Source organism: Clinocottus analis, unplaced genomic scaffold (genome assembly GCF_023055335.1).
Source record: "Clinocottus analis isolate CAN_PGR_092001 unplaced genomic scaffold, fCliAna1.0.p SCAF_14, whole genome shotgun sequence".
NCBI lineage: Eukaryota > Metazoa > Chordata > Actinopteri > Perciformes > Cottidae > Clinocottus > Clinocottus analis.
Window position 1 is genome coordinate 6,115,531 of NW_027175865.1, and position 13,441 is coordinate 6,128,971.

The 13,441-nt window shown below is 40.9% G+C and overlaps 1 long non-coding RNA gene across 1 annotated transcript; it reads left to right on the forward strand.

Annotated features, from left to right (window-relative positions):
• Window positions 1-653: 653 nt before the first annotated feature.
• LOC137785245 (uncharacterized) lies at window positions 654-13,099 on the forward strand. The gene is made up of 4 exons (XR_011077466.1): window positions 654-930; window positions 2,741-2,799; window positions 5,103-5,352; window positions 11,436-13,099. It is a non-coding gene; the product is annotated as an uncharacterized lncRNA (long non-coding RNA).
• Window positions 13,100-13,441: the final 342 nt, after the last annotated feature.

Genomic DNA, 13,441 nt, shown 5'->3' on the forward strand with positions numbered 1-13,441 from the left:
CTGCAGACAGCAACATCTTTGAGATGCATGTAAATTCTGGGTGAGAAGCTAAATACAAAGACTTTTCTGATTGAACCGTCTGAAAATGACGTGTTCTCCTGTAATGTGAAGTCTGCAAGTATTTCATTAATAAACAAGTATTGGCCTCTAATGAGATACAATCAATTGTATAGACTTAGACCTCCATTGGAAATAGCCCCAAAGTTGGCCCATGATGTTCGTGAAAGTACAATATCATCACTTTAGACTTACAAAAAATAATACGAACATATATGAGTTATACATCTTTCATGTGAAGAACTCACTATACCATGTCCGAATCATATAGATCTATAAGGATTTTACCAGGATAGCACGATAAAGTCATGCAGACAAGCACACACACTGTCTGAACTTCCCTATAGGAATTAGAGGGATGTTTGCTGGATGAATGAAGGGTGGTGCCACCATGCACTTCTGCATGCGTCTGTTGGGGGGCGTGAGAGACGCTGCCATAGGTCCTTATTATAATTACATCGGCCGCCTTGCATAATACAAAAATCTCAGAGGGTGGGAACAGTGTTACCTCACTGACTCACAAGGGGGTGGGGCCTTGGACGGCGTATATGATTGAGGACAAATGAGATGTTAAACCATTTGGAATCAACGGTGGTGGAGATGTAGCCATCGGACAGCCCCAACTCCCCCGTTTGGTGAGGGGGGAACGGGGGCTGTGGATGTGGAGGACAGCCGTGAGGAAGAAACAAGAAGACCCGTTAGATTTAAACAAATGGACGGAGCCGGCGGGACGTCACGATGCGCCGTCGCCACAAAGCTCAATACGTCGCTCGCGAACGCGCTCATTTGGCTCCCAGTCCGGAGGGAGCGCTGGTTACCAGGAGCTCATCCAAGCCCAGTGCAACCCAGTCGTCTTCACCTGAGGAGGAAACAGTAAGAATCGTGCTTTGTATTATGAGCTTTTGAGGCATATAGTGTGAGTTTAAACCTGCAGAGGAGGATTTACATGGAGAGATCATGCGCGTTTATAGCTGCAACACAGTATTGTGTGTGTAACCCGGTGGTGAAATAAGTGAGCATCTACAGGCCGAACATGCTTCAAATTAATTTCTGCCAGTGATGCTCGTTCTGTTCTCAGACTAGTTTAAGGTCCGTGTAAAAGGTTGTGCAGCAGCAGCATCCGAGATAAAAGGCTGATCATCCTCTGATGGCAGCAGCACAGACGTGTAGTTTCACTTGTGGCTGCACACAGTTTTGTTTGGCACTGATACTACAGGACATGTCCAAGGCGGCATGCTGAAATCTCAGCATGCGAGTGTGAAGCAGTGACTTCAGTGGCCGAACAGTCACGGGCGAGGTCCAAGGCCTTTTAATTATGATCCCAGTTATCTTTACGAGTATTGATGTTAATATTGTTCCCAAAAAATAGGATCTACATGTATCCCCCTCCTTCCCACCCTTCTGCATTTAACCTACACTTGATGAGATGACTCACAGAAAATACCACACGAATGAGAGTTTTTTTCTTCTTCTTCAACTTAAAGTTGCAACATAGGTTTTTATCGTCCTCGATGCCAGATCGGCCAACAGCTCGGTTGTTATTACCATTCCATACGTTCCTGTTGAGTTTAGAGACGGTAAACACTAACGCTCATTTTGCCATATACATCATCACATTGCATACCTGATAAAGTACACGACACCGGCCTGTGGCGGTATCAGTGTGGCCTCGGGCGGTGCAACCTTTCCCAGCTCAGGGTTACGTTTGGCCCGCTTGCTGTCAGCAGCTCACGCGCTGAAAAAGGCTAAGCAGGCGGCAAATCATGCAGAAAAGCAAAAGGTGATTGTTGTCCATGAACTCAGCAGTGTGCGGCTTCCCGTAGCCTGAGAGATTACACAGCATAGGAGAGCTCTTACGTAAAGCCTATATAATCTGTGTGAGTGGGTAGAAAGACCTCCTTCAACTGTGTGTATAGGTTTAATTCTAACAATTATTACATCACACTTCTATAGTAAAATGATGTGTGGGATGTATTGCGCCAAATTGTGGCGGACAATGGGGACGCTCTGGAGAAATATGCTACAGTGCTTGACTTTTTCTATTCTCAAAGTGAGAGAGCATTTGTTTGAAAGGGAACAGATTTTCCACGTGCAAGGGATTTCTTGATGATCTGCCTCATCACTGAACAGCCTAACTCGCACGTGCTGCAGGGCACAGGGCGGATGACGCAAAGGCCAAATTAGTCGGATGCCCCCCTCCCAAAAAAAAAAAAAATGAAGACATGAATCGAGGCTTTAACATGAGCAGTATGACCATGACTCTGCACTTTCAACGCCACAGAGGGATGCGGGTAAAATGCACGAGGCGTGTTGGTTGACCTCGCACGTTAACAGGCATGTGTCTGAGCAGACCTGCCACTGGGCTGTGAGACTCAGGTCTATGACATGTTGCGATATGAAGAGGGGCCGCTGGATGCAGCAGCATCCCTGGAGCCTCATCCTGCTGCAGTCAGTGAAGCTGCAGGTGCAACGCAACCCTGCTGAGCAATATAAACTGGACTAGTTTGGGGCTTTCTGTGACCTAGTAGGCAGATTTCCCACGTTTGGTGTTTTCCAGGGATTTTCTTGAGAAGAAGAGAGCGAGAGAGCAAGATGAAATGCTATTCAAGCCTTTCTTCGAGATTCTACTGAACTTTATTTTCCTATATCCTCAAGTAATTCTTTTTTCTCTCCTCCCCACTAGAACAATACACACACACACATGCACCAGAAGTGAAGATGAGAGCTTCCTCCAACTTCCAGGTGAATATCAATGCTCACTTTGTACATCCTTTGCTTGTAGGCTGAGACTGACGACTCGGTCACGTGGGCTCTCAACGCACTTCAAGAAAATTAGGAAAATCCATACAGACTATACAACATATTCCTCTCTGTTGCACACCCACCCACACCCACACGAGAAGTGACCACGCTGCAGCAGCAGCACACTGTGGAACTAATTGATTACTCCTGGAAATCATTTAAAAACCCTTTCGGGATTATTTTTTTGGAAGAGAATGTTCCGCTTAGATTTTGCATCATTTATAGAAGCCTTCTATGCTCTTGACAATCTATTAAAGTAATTTATCCACACCGCACTGACTCTGTGCTGTCATAACTGCATGCAGAAAATGCATCAGATATCATAAAATAAATAAACAAATGCAGTATTTTGTCTTAGTCGTTACAAACAGCAGTGCTCAGTATTTAATATTTGCTTTAATTCAGGGAAGTTGAAATTTAACCTCACAGAGATCTGATTAACACACACAGACAAATCAAAATCAATACACAGTTGCAATAATATCCATTTTATTTATTGCATTTAAAAGGACAGAAAAATACAAATACACATGGTTTTGTAAAAAACGACCATTACGTGATACATATTTAGTAACAGCTTCAGAAGTCACACTCCAATGCAGTTCGATAAATAAAGTCTTTTTTTTTTGCTATTGAAAAACGTAATACACACATTTTTCTGTAACCAGAGAATTATATTCAACACATATATTTCCTTATAGGGGCAACATGCTGTAACTCACCACCCAGATCACCAGATACTCACATAGGAAAATACATACTGGTATAGTCACAAATCTAAGAATATGCAAAATATGTGGAATGTTAATAAAAGTATTAATACACGAGAATGCGCTGTATGGGATCATAGGAGTGAATGTGAACGTTGAGCTCGTGTTAAAATGTGTGTGTCACGGCCTGCAGACGTAAAACAGCAACGTGATCTCCACTAATGGATGTTTCTTTTTTTTTCTCTGGCAAAAATCCAAAGCTTGCTCTGTATAATTAAATAATAATCTCTCTCAGCTCTTCCAGAAAGCAGTTGTACAAAAATAAAATGCAGGCTAAAGGATGGCAGAATGTGTAGAATATCTCTCTTCGTGTTTTACAGAGCCTTCGTGTTTGAGGCAGTGGCCTATTTTCAAAGAACACCCTCTCCATAATGGCGTGCCTGTGTGTTAATTGGGCATCACACCTCGCTGCATTAATTGAAAGCCAGCAATGCTGGTGACGTCACTCCCCTCTCACGGAAAACGCCATTTAATACAAAAGCAGTTTAAGGGAATATTTTAGAGACACACAACAATTATGTATTTGGCTATAGGTCTCCAAATATTTTAGCATTTTAGCAGATAATTATAAATTATGGAAATTGTGTCCAAATAAAAAATATATAAATAAACATGTGTCAGGGAGTTCAAACATTACTGATCAGAACCATGTATAAATATAAATAAAGGTGCACAACAATTCTCACAAATATACATTTAATCTATTCAAAGTGTTATGAAGATATGAGTCTCTTAACACTCATCCCTCTGAGCAATATGCTTAAACATCCATCACAGATTGTGTTGCATTTGAACTGAAATGTTTCACTATTTGAAGACTATAAACTGTTTATGTTAATAATATTTGAATAATGCTCAGGATGAAAATTGAGCAGTGCTTTTAAAGACGTAAAATACTGTTAATGTTACAGGTTTATCTGCTGTACAGTTAAAATAATACTGACTGAATATTTTTGTATAGTGGGCGAGTATTACCTCTACTAAAATGAGGTCATGTGTTAACATTTCAAGGGATTTCCTCTTTTATTCTGCCATACTGTAATATTTTCTTCACGCTGCTATTTGTGTAAATTATTCCACTGAGTGCTATTTCATCCCGAGCTTCTGATGCCCCTCATAAAGATCTTTATTGTTGTTGTCTTTAGTTCACTGGATAGTCGGCCATAATGCATCGTTTTGAATTCCTATAAGAGCTCATTCACATTTCAGTCATATAAAAGACACTTAATAGCTTGGAAAATGTGTTTTCCCAGCAGTATCCCTTGTGAATCTTTAGTCATGCTTGTGTTTCATCTCATTTCACTGAGGTGTTTTTAACACCGTGTAATAAATCATCTGCACTAACACTCCAGATTTATGACTATTATTGTCATTATTTACACCTCTGGAATATGTCCAAATATGAGTAAAGTAGCTTTGCTTTGGTAAATTAACCTTTTAAGCATTTTTCTTTGTCATCGTGTGTCCTTACAGGTGTGTCGGATGTGGTGTGTGCGTGAGTGTGCTGCCGGCAGAGAGCTGTGTTTGCAGGCCTGAGGGGTTGTCTGTTATCTTTGGTTATCTAGCTGTATGAGTGACGTACATTTTTCATAAAGCTAGATAACCGAAAGTAACAAGAATCCCATTACACGCCTGCACGGTAGAAGAAAACTAAGTGAAAAGCACAAGAAGAACCAGCAGGAATGGGCTTGGACAATGGACGTTGCCAAACGATGACGTGAAGGTACGATGCTGTGTTACATAAGGGGTATTTTTAGAAGGAGGGGAGGGGGATTGGGTCTCTCGTAGAGGATCCAGTGTGCACCATGCAACATAAATAATACATTTTTGAATTGTAAATACAAAAACTTTTCATATTTTACAAAATACATCAAATCTGGTTGTTGAACAAACCACAAACTGTTGTGGTGCTGTGTGATAAATATGGTCGTTTGTGAATGTTTCCTAATGCCAACTCTTTTCAGACCACTATAGCACACTTTGTCCATCAAGGGGTTGGCGGGGATGGAAAAACGTATGTCCTTACCAAATATATGCACTTAAAGTCACACTGATACTCATAATTCTCTGCACCTGCTCCCATCACATGATACACTGCATGAAATCAACAAAACAATCTGTTATTTTTACGTCCAAATCTTTACTTTTTTACTTTTGTCTCCTGAAAAAACAGAATCTTTTGTTGACCTTTATGTAAACGGCTCTTCTCTTCATAAATCCACTCTCCTATTCTGTCCGATCATCTCGCTTCAGGATGAAATAGATCAAACTAACAAAGTACAACGTGATTAAAATCAATTGCACTGGGACTTTAAACTGGTCATGCAGGGCTGAAGCTTTGAGTTGAGAAACATATACAGCAGGGCTCAGCTAAGGAGCGAATTCAAGCTCTGCTGACTTTTACACAAACAGCCGACATTAATGAAGGATCAGCCTTATTTTCCAAGTTCGTTTTCAAGGTTTTAATCTGCTCGTTGTGCCAGATTAAAATAAACTGTGTAGCCAAGTTAGACATTTTAGTGTCCCATCCTAAAAGCATATAGACAGTATTTTTCAACATGTCTGCCACCTTCTTGTCCCACCCATCTGTAACCATACATGGTGTAATTATATACTGCTACAGTACTTAACACTCAGAGGATTATAGTCTCTGTGCCCTGCCTCAGAGAGTTATGACCCCCCCACTTTCCATATTGTATCAGTTTTGTGATTTTTTTTTATTTATAGAGGCCCCTCTGATCACAAATCAAATCAAATGAGGTCTCCTGTGAGGACGCTTCACCAAGTTGGGTTTTGTTTCTGAAAAATGTGCAATCACTGCAAGTACAAATAAGTTATGAATGAAGCAATTATTTTACATGAGATACAGTTATACAGTTAGGAAGAGTTTTGAGATTCAAAGCACTGGATAGAATACACACGCACACTCTGGAATCTCTTTGTCTAATTTCACTTTGTTTGGGTAAGAATTTGGCCTCAATCTGTTTCTAATTAGCCTTTATTTTTGCCTTAGCAATGCCAGATAATTGGCTAAAATATGCGTGTTTTCATGTTTTCATGCTTGAATCCTTTTCTTTGTTGTTGTTGCTGTAGTCGTTTGATGAGGCATCACATGGTTGAAACATGGAGCTGGAGCCTCATCAGCCCCTATATACACATAAAAACAATACACAAACATCTCTATTTTTCGAGCTCCAGGATTTGGATTATTCATAAAGGGGTGATAACGTGAATGCATCCCTTGTGGTTTTAGAGAGCATGTTGGACAGAAGCAGTGGTGGCGAGAGAGGTGAAAAAAACAAAGAACACCTAGAGAGGCAATTAGCAGCACTTTGCCATCATTTGGAGAATCTCCTCCAGTTGATGCTCGTCTTGATTTTCTGCTTCTGCTGCTGAAAGCACCCAACGGGCTTTGTCTCAAACAAATATGACAGTGGGGCAGAAGTCACCGAGGAAGAGTGTCATCGTATCTCCCATGTTACACGTATCTTTGTCGAGCATGAATACCAAAAATCTTTCTAAAATAATAGGCTTAACGATCTCTTCTTACACCTCATAAGCTCCATCAACACTGCAGTGTGATGTAGCACAAAGCACATCTATTTCAAAAAGTCGCAGACAAAATAAGGTTGTCCTATTATTTTCATGTAGAACTTCTCAATCCTGCTTCCCATTCATTCGTCTCTTTAAACCTTTCCTCTGGCCGCAGCTTCATTTTTTATATTTGAGATGTATCCAGCTTTATTATGTCTTAAATCCTTTTTTGGTGGACAAACAAATGAGTATAACATAAGCTATATTTCTTTTGACCACGTGTTCACATGTGTCGACACTGTACTTTCACCACGCACTCCTTCAAACACGCTTATTCTTTCGGCTTTCCCCCCTCATTCATTTGATTTTATTCTTTTCGTTTTTTTCCCAGCTTGGATTCTCAGATGGTTGGCTCTGATTTGTATTCATTTGCATAATGAATGTCATTTGCATGCTCAGGGGCAGACCATACCATGAGAACGGCTGTGTTGGTTGTTTGTGTGTATGTGTGTGTGTGTGTGTGTGTTCATGCATGTTCGTGTGTGTGTGTGTGTGTGCGGCGTATATTAAGCACATGTAAATTACACGTTTTTTACACAAACAGACCAGCACAGGGTGTTGTTTGTTTCGCCCCCACGCTGTATACACACTTTGTTCCTCCTCTCTGATGTTGGTGTGTGTGTTTGTGTGTGTATGTGTGTCCATGTGTGGGAGAATTCCTCTTCTATGTGTGGTGCATGTAGGGCACCAATCTGACAATCATGCCTTTTTCTGTCTCTCCGCCTCACTCTCTTCTGTCTTGGTAAGCGTTCAGTAATGTACCGACTAGAAGAATAAAAAATAAGAGACTCCCTCTTCAATCCCATAATCCTCCTCTCTTCCGACCCCTCCCTTGCCAGTTTGTCCTCCTCTCCCACACGGCAAGTCACAGTCCTGCCACCATCTTAGGTGTTGAGACTGGCACAAAATGGCAGCTGAAAACAGCAGAACGTGGATAGCCGGCGCGGCACCTTCCCCCACTCCATGTTGGCCCCGATCCTTTCCGCGCCATTGGTTGCCTCAAGACACTGTTAATTACTGCCAGTGTGTTAATTGTGGAGATCGCCCCGAGAGACATGCAGGAAGGGATGAGATAGGAGCAAACCGTGAAGGCGGTGGCTTTTGAGTGCCGACAAACTGGCATTTTTAAGGGCAGCTGCGGTTCGTGCGTCGCTTTCGTCGTGCCCGTCGTCAAGCTGCAGACGCTGACGATCGACCATTTTGTGGATTTCCACGACGCTCTGAAAACTCTTTCTACGGCTTGCTTTCTAGGACATTAATTAGATTATTATTTGGATTGCAAAGAGTTATAATTTCTACCGGTACTATTTCTGCATGTGGAGCATTCACATATTATTTACGCTCCGACAGCTGTGTTTGATGACGTGGAAGAAAAAAACACCTCCATGCTCACTGACATACGCGAGGAGCCGTAATTAGCAACATGGCAGTCTTCATAAATCTCCGCTCGTTAGCACATGCGTTTTTTTTTTCCACATTTTCTTCGCACTAGACTTCACATTTGGCTTGAAGAATATTTTTGACATGTGGCTTATTTGACATGGCAGCATGAACTGTCACTCATTTCTGAACCGGAGGAACATCAAAACCTTGAGATTTTATTTGAATTTCTATAACGTAAAAGAAACTTATCATCACCTTTCCCCATTTTGTAGCTGAATGAAAACTATGCATCTCTAACAGGTCACATTTTCTGGCCTTTTTCAGCCCTTTGGATGCTGGTTTATAACGGGTTTCACAGTCCAAGAGATGAGATAAATATCTTTTGGGATTTAACTGGAAATTACTCTAAATTAATAAAATAATAATAGTATAAGTTATTTCTCAATTTGTTGCTGGAAGAAAACTCATTCTGCCAACCTCTCTGGCCTTTGTGCTGAGTGAACATGCTTTTTGTTGTTATGAAAGGGTTTTAAAAATCTGAGAAATCTTTAAACTTTGAGCGAAGCATACAGTCTTTCAGCGAGAAAACATATACATTTACTTTTTATTGTTTATACGGTCGCAGCATTTCAGCCAACCTTTAAGCAGCTGGATAATAAGTTAGTATTGCATCCTACGACGTGTTCTTCAGACCTGACCGTTGAACCTGCTCCTCTCACGACGACCGGCCGAAACGAGGGAGCGACAGTTCAGAGAGGAAAAAAGTGTCGTGAGTGAATGACTGAGAAAGACTGGAAGCAGAGGGGGGCAGACAGAAGAGGAGAGGGAGGCTGCGACAGTGAGATCTCAATAGTGAGAGGCCTTCTTTGTGTTACTGTGTGAGGTTTATCTTGGGGGTGCAGGGGGCGCTAAGAAAGGAGGGGAAGAGGAGAGGGTGGGGATCCTATCCCGGGCCCTCAGACAAGCGGCACATTGTCCTCCCCAATGTGTGGCGGCACTTGTGGCGTAACGCCATTATTTAGGCCAGTGGAGGGAAAGGGGGTCTGGAGACCAGCTTAACCAAAACGCCAATTAGAGCCGGATCGTCCTGATTAATGGACGAGGGAGATTGGTAAACAATGCCTGCCATTGTTAACGTAACCCCCCCCCCCCACACACACACACACACATACAAACCCCGAGCCCACGGGTTTCTTTCACATAGCAGACCCTCTGACACACACACACACACACACACACACACACACACACACACACACACACACACACTGTCTGTCATGCCAGTGTTCAGAGGCCCTGCCATTAGCATGCTGCTCTTGTTTTTTTGTTTTAGCGTTGGCAGCCTCAATGTAAAGGTTTGCATTGATCCTCTCATGTAAATTGGCATGAATGTTAATTTTTAATCTTCCTGTAGATAAATATAACTGGGTTAAGAAGATTTTTTTGAAACAAAAAATTATACAAAAGTTCACATATCGCAATAGAAATGGTAAATGTTGGAAGAAACCAAGAAAAAAAAAAGAATTTCAGTAGAAATTTTAAAGCTATGCCTTAATGTATTTAACATGCACATACAATTACTCATTGCAGTTAAGTTCTACATGGAGCGATGAAACTGAGGCGTCTTTCATCAAAAGCAGCGCTGGGCTCATATGTTAATCACACACCATGCGATGCTTGGCTCTGCATTTCAATACGTCCTACTTTATTGTTTTTTTTAAGCATATGCGCTGAATAATTAGTCACCACATAGTCCAATCAGGGGCATGCCAATGTGGGGTTTCCATGGCGACCCCATCAGTTCTTACCTCCCACCCCCTCCACTCTTCCACCCTCTCCTCCTCCTCCTCCTCCTGCCTGGCTGCAAACAGGACGGTGAAAATAAAGCGTGGGAAAAAACATGTTGGTGGCTCAGACAATGATCGTGGGGGTGAGGAGGAGGGGGAAAGAGAGGGAGAAGGAGAGGAAGAGAGGAGGACGAGAAGGAGGAGAGGAGGTCCGATGTTGGTGATTGGAAGAGCAGCTTGTGTCTAGACTGGCAAACACAGACACGGTCTGTTTTGGAGTTTGGTGTTTTTGTGGGCCGGGGACATATTTGATTGCGCGTTCCCTCTGTTATTAGTGTGCCATCTATGGGCAGCGAATGGGAGCTTACAGTGAAGGCCACTCAGAGAGCGATAAGGAAACAGTAACATTAAGCTTTGTGTTAAATTATGCGGGGCTTGGCTCAGAGTCCAACAAACGTATGAGCCTGTGCACATGATCCGCGACTCAAAATCCGTCTGCAATCTTTCCACATATTTGACATCGACAAGAGCTTCAAAATATGAAAAAGAATTATAGAAAAATGCCGTGGCTTTGTTCCAAAACAGGCCGATTGTTCAAGACATATCAGATATGTGCATCATGCAGGAAACGTGTGGGAGATTACTAATTACACGTGCAGATGCAGAATTATTTTGGCCATATTGAACCAAGATGGTCTCCTGGGATCAATATATTTAACAGTCCTGTACTAAATGCAGTAATGCTGAACACTGGAGAATCAGAGCAATGGGGGAACAGATTTGAGCCAACTGGTTCACCAACACAATAAGAATAAAATACAGGATGAAAAATGCATAACATGTTTATTCTGCTGCTCCACATACTGCAGAAACTGTACCTCTTATCAGGGCATTAATGAAAAAACTGATTATATTTGTTGCATCGCTGCCCATTTGTGGTCTCCCTCGATGCAAAGTGTTCACTGTAGATCAGTGTGGTTGTGCTTTCTCTCTCACCTTATGGAAGGACTTCTTTAACGACTCATCTGTCTCTTCCTTTAAGGTTTCGGATCAGTCTGAAGTTGGAAATCATCGGATCTTTGCCTCCTTGCTCTTTTGGACTCTGATTTTGAGTCCAGTGATGTTCGTCTCACACAGGACTATGTCTTTAACCACCAAGGACACACACCGATTCTGTGCGGGCAGCCGTCTCCAGCGACCCGACAGAGAAAACTGTCAGGTCTTAAAAACTGGTAGCTGCAGCGGGACATCTTTATGTGAATGAAGACAGAAACAAACAAGACGACACAAGATTTTGTTACAGGCGGACAAACTGACTGAGACAGAGAGCAAAGGACGGCAAAAGTGATTTGTGTGTGTGCGTGTGTGTTGTGTGTTCTTGGGAGCTGCTCTGCACAGCTGTTCAGGAAACATCTGTACTACATTTTCATGTAGGTCAGAGCTTGGATTATTCTCTCTCGAACACACACACACACACACACACACACACACACACACACACACACACACACACACACACACACACACACACACACGCACACACACACACTGAGATTCAAACTCATTTAAAAATGGTTAGATGAAGGTATAAATAGTTAGTGTGGTATTTTGAATTTTTATTCATTCATCATTCATTAGTTTCCCAATGTATTAGCCCTTGGATAAGAATATTATCTTAGATCTTAAATCATATATTTTACATTATATTTTCTTAGTTTTCTTTTGAATTATATATTTTTTATAATAATTTTAGTAAGAAATTAAATGTGTCTATTTGTCTCATGTAAAACTTTTGGTGTTTCAATCTAATTGTTGACAATCTGCGTGACTGAATTACTTGATTTTTCTTTTGTAATGTGAAAAATATTGTATGGACTTAATCCATCAACTATGAATTGTATAAACAATCATTCAGATGATTTTACCTTTTAAAAAAATTCTTTTTAGAAACAACTAGTTTCCTCTCCATTTCATCTTCTCGTATTAGAAGGTTTTTACATCTCAGGGATGTAAAACCGTAACATGCAAAAGGATTTGCTCTTATGGAAATCTTCACGGCATGTATTTCTATTTTACTTTTTAGCGTAGACATTTCATAAACAGGGATATTATCCCCGCAGGAAGCGTTTTGTGCAATCATAACTACAATGTTTTTATGTTTTTTCTCTATGCAAAATAAATGAGTAGTAGGTTTTTAAGTTTGCACTATTTGTATAAGTGTTTGCACAATAATTGTATTGTTAAGTTTGCACAGTGAAGTATGCGGGTTCAGTGTGTGCGTGTGAGAGAATTGTGATGTTATACTAATATGCACTATATGAGCAGAGTTGCAATGTGTTATATTGTTGTTCAGAAACAGTGAATACAGCCTTTTTCTATTGTTTTAGTTATAATTGCAGGAAAAGTGGATTTATTCATTTAAAATCAGTTCCTCTGTTAATGTAAGACGAATATGTGAATGCATGGGATTTTGTTTTGATCTATCGAGGAGAATTTATGAATATGTGCAATAGATTTTATGCCGTTTGGATCCTATTCCGAGGGTATAATTGATTATATTATAATGCACTATGGACGACTGTTTTAGGAGTCGTATAAGAAGGATTTGCACACGAGCTGCTGTTAATGTGCTCCATGTCTGTACTATGCAACTGTTTCACCTGCTGTTTATTTGAATCAATAAAAGTATTAATGTTTACAATGAGACAATAACTGGCTATGTGTGTATTCCTATGTCAACGATTGTGTATTAAAAAGGTACTACAAGGTATCTTTGAAAGAGAAAGTAACGGATGTGAATCAAAGACGACACAATTATCATTTCACAAATTAGTAGTACTCAAAAATTTACAAAACGTCATCCCATTTCTTATAAAGTACAACATCCACATATAATGACGTCACAATGACGTTACATTAACAACCAAAAGAAAGCATGCACATTTATTAGTTAGCTATGCAAATCCACTTTAAGTATGTGACATTTTAAACGCGTAGTTCAATTGAATTTATATCAGTCGGCATAACAAAGAAAGTCAATAAGATATC